The sequence below is a fragment of the Andrographis paniculata genome, unplaced genomic scaffold, assembly GCF_009805555.1.
Source record: "Andrographis paniculata isolate CXL003 unplaced genomic scaffold, ASM980555v1 Contig11END, whole genome shotgun sequence".
Taxonomy (NCBI): domain Eukaryota; kingdom Viridiplantae; phylum Streptophyta; class Magnoliopsida; order Lamiales; family Acanthaceae; genus Andrographis; species Andrographis paniculata.
The window spans coordinates 4,512,981-4,524,863 of record NW_026137391.1 but is presented as its reverse complement, the minus strand read 5'-3'; positions in this window follow the sequence as shown (position 1 = coordinate 4,524,863).

Sequence of the window (11,883 nt, the reverse complement as noted above, 5' to 3'; positions counted from 1 at the left end):
CTACATTTTTATCCGTCTTACTCTTCATCAATTCGATTCAATTTACGTCAAGTTTCACCACATAAGATCAGCTCCCCGAGTTGTTTACCACAACCGATTATACCTGGATCAGTTCGTGCGTTCAATTTTGTTGCAAGACGAACCAGATACTTTCTTGAGTACGCCAGAGATCCAATTCTTGTCGATTTTGACTGGCCTAGCTCCGTTGGGCCGTCATCAATGAAAATTTCAGCAAAAAAAATATATATTTATATCATTTCAAATAATTATTGCAATTCAAAATTTTATTGTTTAAAATTCAAACTAAAAATCCAAACTCTACAAACAAGCATACTGTTGCAGAAATTTCAGGAAATCAAAAAGAAAGAAAACAAATACACATGAACTTAAGAATATGGTAACCCAGTTCGATCAGAATGATTTACATTTGGGGGCGCAGCCAAGCCAGAAATTTTACTATAGAATAGGCAGACACCTGTTCAAGTGAGAATACATGGATATTTATAGCCTAAGCCTATGTCAATAATATCCAAATCATATATCTAAATCCAAGATATAATATCTAAATCATATATAAATCATATCCCTAGATTTTAGGATATAATCCGGCTTCATATCCCAACAATATCTCTTGAAGACTGATTGCATCTTTCACTTCAATATTTTACTTTATCGACAATGACAGCGCCAAACCTCATTCTTCACTCAATGAAGCAAATTTAGGTTGAACAAAACCTCAATCCATTTAAGGTCACCGGCCACCTTAGGTTTTCTTTTGAGATTGCTCATAAATCGGCTCACTACTCCCACAGCACATAGGATTTCATGGACCCGCTGTCTGACCTACCACAACTATCAGAACCGACCCAACACCGTCAGGAGACTTTCGACACAAGACACCTCCGCAGGTTACGAGGGATTCCCATAACCACAACCAATGCCTGATGCCTCCCAATCCACCATATCAACGAACCAGACTCTGATACCACTTTTTGTAGAAATTCCAGGAAATCAAAAAGAAAGCAAACAAGGACACATGAACATAAGAATTTGGTAACCCAGTTCGATTAGAATGATCTACGTCTGGGAGCGTTGTCAAGCCAAAAATTTTGCTATAAAATATGCAGACGCTTGTTAAAATAAGAATACATGGATATTTATAGTCTAAGCCTATGTCAATAATATTCAAATCATATCTCTAAATCTATGATATAATATCTAAATCATATCTAAATCATATCCCTAGATTTTATGATACAATTCGGTTTCATATCCCGAACTCATACTTTTTTTGTTCCAATCCAAAGGGTGGAAATCAAAACTACTTCCTTTGTCCCAATTCAAATGGGTTGTTTGGAATTTTACACTTAGATTAAAAAATAATAATATTTTATTACTTAGTGAAATAATATAAAATAATTTTAATATTTTCACCCTTAAAACTTTATCTATAAATTAATTGTATATTTGATAGTATATTTGTTATTTAATTTAAAAAATTCAAAACTATCTAATCCATTTTATAGTTTTATATAAATTTGTTTAAAGTAGTTTATTTATTTATCTTTTTTTTTTTACAAAATAGAGACATAAAAAAGGTGCATTTGTTTGTGGGTTTTAGTTTTTGGGTTTGAATTTTTCAAAAGTAAAAAGTTGAATTTGAATAGTTGTTTGGTGTGATGTTTTGAATGTAAAATAAATTTGTAGGATAATATAAAAAAATAATTATTTGATGTGATATTTTTTTAGAAAAAAAAAAGAATCTGAATAGTAAAAACTTGTCGTAAAACCCACAAAAGACACATCCTTTAGAGTTTGTTCACTTTATATTTTTTGGTGACACAATTTATTATAAAAATTGCTTCTTCTATTCCTTCAGTAAGTATTCATTTATGGTTTGTTTATTTTGTAAAATATTTTTAAGAGATATTTTTTACGTGAGGTATAGAAAATTACATAAATAATATAAAACTAATAAATGTATATAATATATTATTTTTTTGAAAAAAAACGTATGTGTTGTTTTGGAAAAAAAGAACACACCATTACTTTTTGCGTGTTGAATGTTGAATATTAAAATTATATTCATTCATAATGCAGATCAAGAAAAAAAAAAAAGTAAAAACACTTCTATTAGTGTTGTATAATAAAAATGTATTAATATTTGTACAAAATATTATAATTAAAAATATTTTTAGTGTTAAGTAAAATGAAACAAAAAATAAATAGATACGTTGTTAAGAGACGGAGAGAGTATAAAAAAATAAAATATATTCATATATTACACAGTATATAATATATATTAATCACTTACGAAAAATTAATAATTCAATACAAAATATTATTTATTATATTATCAATTCAATTTTTCATACCGCATATCAAAAATTTATTTATAAAAAATGAACACATTCTTTGTTTACTTTAATTTTATGTCCTATTTTTTATTTAAAATTTTAATCTAAATAATAATTTCATGTAATATTTTATAATAAAAAACTATATTTTTATTAACAAATTATTCACAACAACAACAACAACAACAACAATAATAATAATAATAATAATAATAATAATAATAATAAAAAATAAATGGGAGAGTATTAAATATATACACAATTCTTATTTCCCCTTCGCAATTCATTACTTAATCAACATTTTCAATTCATACTTCAACAAAAACATTAATATTGATGTAAAATTGGTTATGAAAATTTGATAAATATACCTAGGTAATGGTTTTGTACAAAATTAGCCATAAGAATGTACTATCTGGTCCCATAATAGTTCATTTATTTGATTAGTGACACAATAAAAATATATATATATATATTTATGATTAACATAAATTAATTTTATAAAAAAAATAGAAAATTTAAGTATAGATAAAAATATATGTTTATTAAATAGACATAATAATAAAAAAGTTTTGAGTGATCATATATGTTAGATGCTAGAAATTTAATTAAATTGATTGAGGAGATATGCAAAAATAAAGAAATTTTGAATGAATCTTTAATGTAAAATATAAAAAATTTTAATTAATTTTATTTATATTTGTTAACTATGTTAAATATTAATAAATTACTAAAACTAAAATGTATCAATAGTTATGAAACAAACTAAAATGGATAATGTGTCAACTGTTATAGGATGGAAGGAGTATTTAATAAATATAAGAATTGTACCTAAATTTTTCACATAAACTCTTGTTACAATTTGCAATATAATTTGCCATAAAATTATTTTATATTCTTTGTCACAAAAAAAATAATTTTGCCATAAATTTTGCCACGTATAAATACTATAATAATTGTACGATATTTGAAATTGGCATAATTTATTTGGATCAATTGTCATGACTAATTCAAATTTAAATAATTGAAACATAACATTTGAAATTCGTATGTGTATACCAATAAAAAAAAATTTGGAGAAAATTATTTTTTAGCCTCTTAAGTGACCCGCTTATCTTTATAAAATTATAATTAAATCATGTATTGGATTGATCCCACAAGTAAAAACTTTTGACAAAAATTATCTTCAAGCGCTGAAGTTGCTGACATGGCACCGTCGTGGCACGCCGGATATTGTGTAGATGACATGTGGAGAATATTTAAAAATCATTTTATGACCGTAACCGAACTTTGTATTAGATTAGTCTCATAATTAAAAAGCTTTGGCAGAAATGATCCTCAAGCACTTATGAGACAAAAAAAAAAAAAAAACAAAAAAAATCTTACAAAAAAATTGATGCTCCTTCAATCTTAGGATAGACAGCGGCGTTTTTTATTTTAATATGTCCTAACTAAAATGATACTTCATCCATCCCAAATACCTTGTAATATTATTTTTTTATGTCTCAAATATCATGCAATATTTTTAAAATACGAAATAATTAATTATACTTAATTTCTACCCCACACATCATTTCTATCACACCACTTAATAAAATAAATAAATGTCACTTCTCTCTCATATTACATCACTTAATTTCTAAATTATTGCAGCACGTTTTGGACGGTTGGAGTACGGTTCCATGTATAGTAATTATTATTAATTTTAAACATAAATTAGAGTTTGTTTGATTTTGATTTGTGTTTAACTTTTTTATTTGAATTTGAATTTGAATTTTAAATAGTATTTTAATATAAAATTTTCTAAAATAAGATACTGTATTTTTATTGTCAATAGTATGAACATAATTTAGAAGGGGAAAATTGCAAAAAAGTATCTCACACGTATATCTATTATTACTTTTGTCTTGTATTTATCTTGTTGGCAAAATATATCCTATATGTTTTTAGAAGTTACTATTTATGTCATTTGGCTGCGCGTGACGTTCACACGTGGTGCGGTCACGCGTGATCACGCGCGGCCAAATGATAGAAGTAACGACTTTTGGAAACATGATGTAGAATATATTTTGACAATAAGATAAATACATGACAAAAGTGATAATGTGGTATACATTGTAGAATTTTTTTGCAATTCTCTCTAAGTATTTTTTTGTTATAACAGAAATAATAAATTAATAATGAATTTAATTAAATCTTAATTATTGGAACATGTTTATTTCATATATTTATTTGGATTTATATTGCATATATTAATTCTTAGGATTTTTTTATTTTTACAATTTTGGATTATGTTTATCGTAAAATTTTATTGGTAAAATTGCTCATAATTTTTCAGTGGTTTCGAAATTCAGCTTAAAATCTCCCTATATTTTAAAGAATGCATGGCATCCCCTTATACTTTAAAAAACGTTACATGAAATCCCACCACCATGAAATATCCTTTGTGTGATAAGAAGATGATTTTCTATCTATATTTTTTTGTATGGCGGGGGAATTTCATGCAATATAAGGGAGGGTCATGCAATTTTAAAATAAATAGGAGATTTGCACTGAGTTTCAAAACATATAGGGGTTTCATGGGGAAAATTGCAAAAAATATCCCACACGTATACCTCATTATCACTTTTGTCCTGTATTTATCTCTCTGGCAAAATATATCCCACATGTTTTCAAAAGTCGCTATTTCTATCATTTGACCGTGCGTGATTGCGCGTAAGGGCGCGTGGTGTGAATTTCACGCGCGAGAAAAGGACATAAATAACGACTTTTGTAAATATGTGGGATATATATTTTGCCAGAGAGATAAATACAGGACAAAAGTGATAATAGGGTATAAGTGAGGGATATTTTTTGCAATTTACTCAGAGTTTCATGCAACATTTTTTTAAGTATAAGGGGGTGTCATGCGATTTTAAAGTAAATAGGGAATTTATGTTGAGTTTTGAAATCAAAAGGGAGTTACGAACAATTTTACCAATTTTATTTTCATTAATTTTGAACATAATTACTGCATATGTATATTTGCATTTATTGGCGAAAAAAATATCAGAAAATACCGTTCATATTGTATAAAAAAATATCAAAAATACCAAAAATTTTGGCATGCCGTAAATTTCAATATAATATGATATTATTCCAAACTTTTTTGGTAGAGTAATAGTAATATATTTTTGTTATTTTGGTACTTTCAGTACTTTGATATATTTTGAAAATATTGTATACTATTTTGATATATTGCAGAAATATTGAAAGAACATTGGATGCCACAACTGGGCGCATCCTCGCTTGTCTTTCATATTTAGTGAATTTATGAACTAGAACATCACTTAAAAATGTTAAAAATATCAATAATCTCCACAAGCAGGCATTAGATCATATTAAGCTAATCAAATCAATTAAGTATGTCATAGATCAGATTTTGTGATGGTTTTCACATAAAATTCAGGCAATATACAATTTTATCAAATGGTAAATATGCAATTATTTGAATTTGTCAAATCTTCTCACACTAAAACTTTGTTTGTCCTCGAAATAACTCAATTACATGAATAGAGAGTTAACCAGTTCAAGGCAGTCAAGAATTATATAAGATCAGTTCCATGGTTATGCATAAAGTGAATCTCAAATATAAACAGTTGATCCTTAAGCATTCAAAACTTGTGATTATGATTTAACATGACTTAAGTTATCTAGGTATAATCGACTCTGCTCACTTAGAAGGGATTTTTTTTGATAAGGTGACCTTCAGCCGAAAGGCGCCAATTTTTTTTTTTTTTTTGCATCACTCATTATATTCTGTGATGGATCATAGAGTTTTAAACATTGTGTCTGCTCGTGATCTTATTTACTTTTTCATCGCAACCATAGGCCTTTTCAGTCCTTTTTAATAATAAATCCTCCTTATTTAGCTTGCAACGCTTCTTAAACCATATTTAAGTACTTCTTACTTCAATGTCATTTTATATAGACTAACTCGATAGATGAAAGTTCGCTTGCCTTACTGAGTATGGAATAATTTAAACGAATGAAGCACTAACCTTTTAAAGTCATATAAGCGGGTACTTGGCTCAACTCAACATTTATATTATTGAATAAGGTAAAAGAAAAATTACTAAGTTCAACATTTGCAAGTGATCTAACCCGATCTAAAACATATCAAAAGCCTAACTCAGCAATGTATTAAAAGAATTTAGAGTAACCACGCGTGCTTGCAATTATAATAGGCACACAGTATTGATAAATTTAACTTGCTACCAAAAATCCGTTGTATTATTGATCGTAAAATATTTCTATATAAGCCCGTCATTCTTTCACAAAAACATGAATAAATGGGGAAAGGACTCTCCGCTTTCTATTCACTAATCATTTGAGAGTCCACGTCCCAGTTTTCCAAATCCCTCAAGGAGCCGCGGCAACTTCTCGTCAACTTTATTCTAATATTGGACCATTGCCAAGTGTTGTTCCATCAAGATAGCATTATAGCTGGTCAACGTTGCATTGCTTTGGAGTAAATCATTATGTCCACACATCACGTTTTCCAACATCCTTTTCATTACAGCAGCTTGAGCCTCTAGCTTAGTCACTCTTGCATCGATGGAAACAGTAATATGTTGAACTTGAGTGGTGTTGGCCTCCATTGCTGCGGTCCTTTCATCACTCTTTTCCAAGTGGCTAGCCAATTCATCAATATCTTTCTCTGTCCTCACTTGATTGTATATGAAATGGTTGGTCAGGACCTCATCTAGGCCATCCAGTCATTTTTCACTCGATTTGAATGCCACTCAAAGTGCAAAAGTGTTTGCCTCAGCGGTCTCAGATGACTTTCGTTAGGTTTTGGATGAACTGATATGTGCTGGCTCCTCTTCTTCCATAGGCTCGGGTAATGGTTCATGGGTGGCTTCCTCACCACTACCATTTGGCGCGCTGCCTAATACTTCTTTTGTTTCCTTTCCGTTTTCACGGTTTGGAAATATTCTCTGAAATGTAGCTAGAGCTGGGTCAGTAGCTTCCACCACTTTCGTAATTGAACCAAAACCTTCATTTCATTCCTCTTCTTCCGTTCGCACTACTGCTCTTTCTCTTATCTTTCTATCTTTGCAAGTAGTGAGCCTTCCTCTCATTAATCACCATTTCTCCCTCATCCCTCTCCTCTATTATTGTAGTTTGATCATATTTGGTTGAGGGTGGAGTCAGAGTGGTCGCTGGTGTCGCTTCCTTAGGCGTTTGGGTACTTTATCTGATTGGCTCTTCTTTGCTTATCCTAAATGTGGTTGTCTAGCAGCTCGCGGCAATACCCGCAAAATGTGCAATTTTGTTATTACTGTCTCAACCCTGGCGGTTTCATCGACAGGTTCAGCAGTGGTGGCAACGGGGACCTCAGCGGCTTGTTCCTTATAGCTGTCAACAATCACATTGATGCTGCTGATGGTTTCCTCAATGATTATAGTCTCTCACTTCTCCTTTGGTTCAGCAGCGGCGACTTACCCACCCCGCGCTAGTTGAAGAGAATGGGTTCATCGCCGATTGGACTTTGTTGTTGTTGAGGTGTGGCTCCCTTTGGTTGGCTGGCTTTGATGTATGTTGGTGACGATCTTACTAGTTGGTGGCGGGCTCCTGAATTGAAATCCTCTTCCCACGATGGAACAACGGAATCTCATCTCCCTTTTCTTTCTCGATAGTCTTACCCTTGCCTTTCTCCTGCCTCGACAGCTTTTTCGGTGGGCTCTTTGCCTAAGTGACCATCACTTCACTCTAGGCTTCTTAGTAGTTGGCACAAGAGTGAGATCATCATCCAACTTAGATCTTCTCTCTCTCTTTTCTTCAATGTAAGCCTTTTTCTCCTCACATTTCTTCATTTTCTTTTCTCATTTCTTTCCACCCTTATCACTCCGGACCTCTTCCTCTTTGCTGGTTTTTTTCCTTTTGTTCATCAGCTTCATCAACTAGAAGTTCCATAATTTTCTCATGCTCGGCTTCCGAAGCTTAATAAAAAAATAGTTTCGTTTGAGTCTGTGCTTGAGGAACCAGAAGTTCCATAATTTCCTCATGCTCGGCTTCCGAAGCTTAATCGAAAATAGTTGCTTTTGATTTTGTGCTAGCAACGTCATCTTCTTCAACTACTCCTTCTGGTGAGCGGACCAACTCCCCCTCTACCACTTTCAATTTCTTTTTCAGAGATTGGGCATGAGTGGTTGCTTTCTTCTTCATTTTCTTTGGCTTCAGGACTGGGTTAAACCCCTTATACTCCAGCCAATTTTTGTGAAACACATATAGTTGTTGTGCCATCATTGATAATTCAAGGGCTGGAGTGGGCAGATCAACCCCTGACCTTCTACAAAGCTCCGTGATCAGAGTCCCACAACCCAACATTTTATCAAGTTTAGCGTTGCAGCAGATATCCATGTAGATTATAAGGCCCAAATCAATGTTTTCTCCTCCAGAATTGAGCACAAGGTAATTTGATATTCAGACTCGGTGGTTGAGGTGTGAAAGGTAATCATAATCTTACTCAAAGACTATTTCACCCATTCTTTCTTATCATCATCCACAGACCTAAACCTTAAATTTCTCTTTTCACAAACCGGGGTCTAGGTAAAGGCATTATACGGTGAGTACAACTCCATTTATTTGCAGAACTTGGCCCAATCCAATTTTTCCTTCATTTCATACGTTGAGTAACGGCATGGACAACCTAGGAGTTCAGTGATCCTTCTCGCCGAAGTATTCACCCATTGTCCTCGGACGTAGATGCTTCTGGGAATATCAATTTGCTCTAATTAATTATAAAACTCTATCACTAGCGATATATCCACTGGTTCTTTAGGGTTCAATAGTAGCCATGACAGACCTCTTTATTTTATCTATTCTTTTAGCAGTCCCTGAATATGGTCCTCAGAAAATCCTCGCTCATAGACTATTCCTATAGCCTTCGCGAGCTAATAGTTGGCAGCTCCATCCGTGTAGAAAAGAAGACGATCGAACTCGGGATTATTAATAACAGCCTCAGCGGTCTTCTGACAAACCTACATTGTTACTTCAAAACTGACAAGCAAGAAAATAGGATGAAATATTCCTAATCTAGATGATTTGAACCTTATTCCCTATTTCCATAATGAAGCGAAAAGTCTCACAGAGAACTTTGTTGTGAAAAAATGTGAAAATCATGAATCTTATTTTTAAACCATAGAAATTGGAAAAATTAAAAGATAGGAAACTAGAAATAATTTATTGTATCTAAATCAGCAGAAAATAGACTTAGATTCAAGAAAATCAAGTTCCATAAATTTTCTCAAAAATTCGAAGAAAAATAATCATTAGAACTTTTGTAACCTAAATCTTACATCAATTTCTCCTAAAATCGGCTGAAAGGACTTCGATTTTTTTTTTTTTAATCTAGAGACATGGAGAAACGACGGTTTCTAAAGCTTCTTGAGGAAGTTATTTCTAGGGTAAGTTTGGAAATGACTTGAGTGGAGATATATATAGAGGAGAGGTGTTTGCTTGTGGGTGAACTATTGGAGCAGTGAGTGGGTTGGTCACTTATTCTAACATTCCAATTAGATTGCTATATTATTATAAAAGTATAAGGGCAGGTTATTTGGGCAGGACAAGCAGGTAAAGATAGACTTTTAAAAACTCTAAGTGCGACCAGACAAGCAATGGAATAGGCGGTATTGGACGAGCGGGAAATACTCCAGCATGTATCAGGGTGAGACATACGAGAATGAAGTGACTTAGAAGATACAAATCTAACTAATTTATTATATGAAAGCAGAAATAAAGTAGTAGATCCTAATCCATTAAAGCAATTAAATTTTATACTATTGAAGGTGGTAAACTATTCTATAGGAAAGCCAATTAACTAACTATAAACAAGCGATAAATTAATCTACAAAAGAAGCAAGTAAAACTAATTATGTGTTAAAACGATAAACTATAATAATCTAACTATATTGAGTCCTAAAGTAAAGCAGTAAGGTGCCGGCTAGGAAACGACACTTCTAATTTTAAGAAACGTATCTAGGTAAACAGTAAACCCATCGCTGGCAAGCGATGGATCTAATTAAAAAAACAATAATCCTAACTACGCAAGCGGGATTCTAAACTATGACAACTGTAAGTTACACTAGGAAATATATAAAGTTTTAAGCTAGAAAAAAATTAAAAAAAAAAAACATTAAAACTTTGAGGACGGATATAAGATTAGGCAATTCTGTGGTTGGGATTACTCTGATTTTGGAGCGATCAGTTGAATTTGTATCAGATTAACCTCTGTTTCGGCTAGTTTTAGAACATACCCTTCGATATGAGGTTTCAATCTCACTCCATTTACTAGGAAGGAATCATTTTCTCTTGAGAAGTCTACATCACTGATTCTGATGGCTCCGCTTGGTAGAATATGTCTGACTATATAGGGCCAAGTCCACCGAGATTTCAATTTCCCTAAAAATAAGTAAAGACTAGAATCATACAGTAAGATCTTTGAATCCTCAATGAATTATTTATTTTCAACTTTCTGTCATGATAGAATTTGAAATTTTCCTTGTATAGCTTAGCATTGTTATATACAAGATAGCGGAACTCGGTTAAATCTAGTAGACGAGTGGCATGCTTTTCCTGAGTTGGAAATTGATTAAAATTTAGATATTTAACGGCCAATACGTGTGATTTTTGAATTCCAGTGATAGATGACAAGATTTTCCGTAAACAAGCCGGTATGGAGACATCCCGATTGGCTTCTTAAAAGCTGTTCTAAAAGCCCACAAAGCATCATCCAATTTCTCAACCGAATTCCTGCTACTTTTTTTTAGTGTGGTCTGAAGGATATGCTTAAGTTCACTATTTGAAATATCCACTTGACCACTTTCTTGTGGATGATAGAGAGTAGTTAGATGTTGACTACACCATACTATTGGAGATAGGCCTGCAGTGTGTTATTCAAAAAATAGGTGTCTTCACACTGATAGTAGTCCTGGGGACTCCATACCTTGGGAATGTAATGTACTTAAGGAAGCGGATAACTGAGCTGGTATCATTGGTAGGGAACGTTTGTGCTTTGACCCATTTGCTCACGTAATCCACAGCCACCAGAATATTTCCCATTAGAGTTCGGAAATGGTGCTATGAAATCTATTCCCCAAACATCAAATATATTAAAAAAATAAAATTCATTTATGAGGCATCTCATCCCTCTTCAAAATAGAGCCTAATCTCTGACATTTATCACAAGCTTTAGCATAGGCATCAGTGTCTTTCTATAGGTTTGGCCAATAAAAACCTGATTGCAAGAGTTTGGCAACTTTCCGATGGCCAGCGAAATGTCCTCCTACATGGGATCCGTGATACTCATCCAAGATCAATGAGAATTATGATTTAGCAACACAACATCTGATGATCCCATCTGAGAAGATGTTGAACAAGTATGGCTCATCCCAAAATAGTCTTTTGCCAAAGTAAGAAGAAGCTTATTTTTCCTTTGTACTGTGTGAGCGCAAAAGTCTCCAGTAGCCAGAAAGTTAGCCAA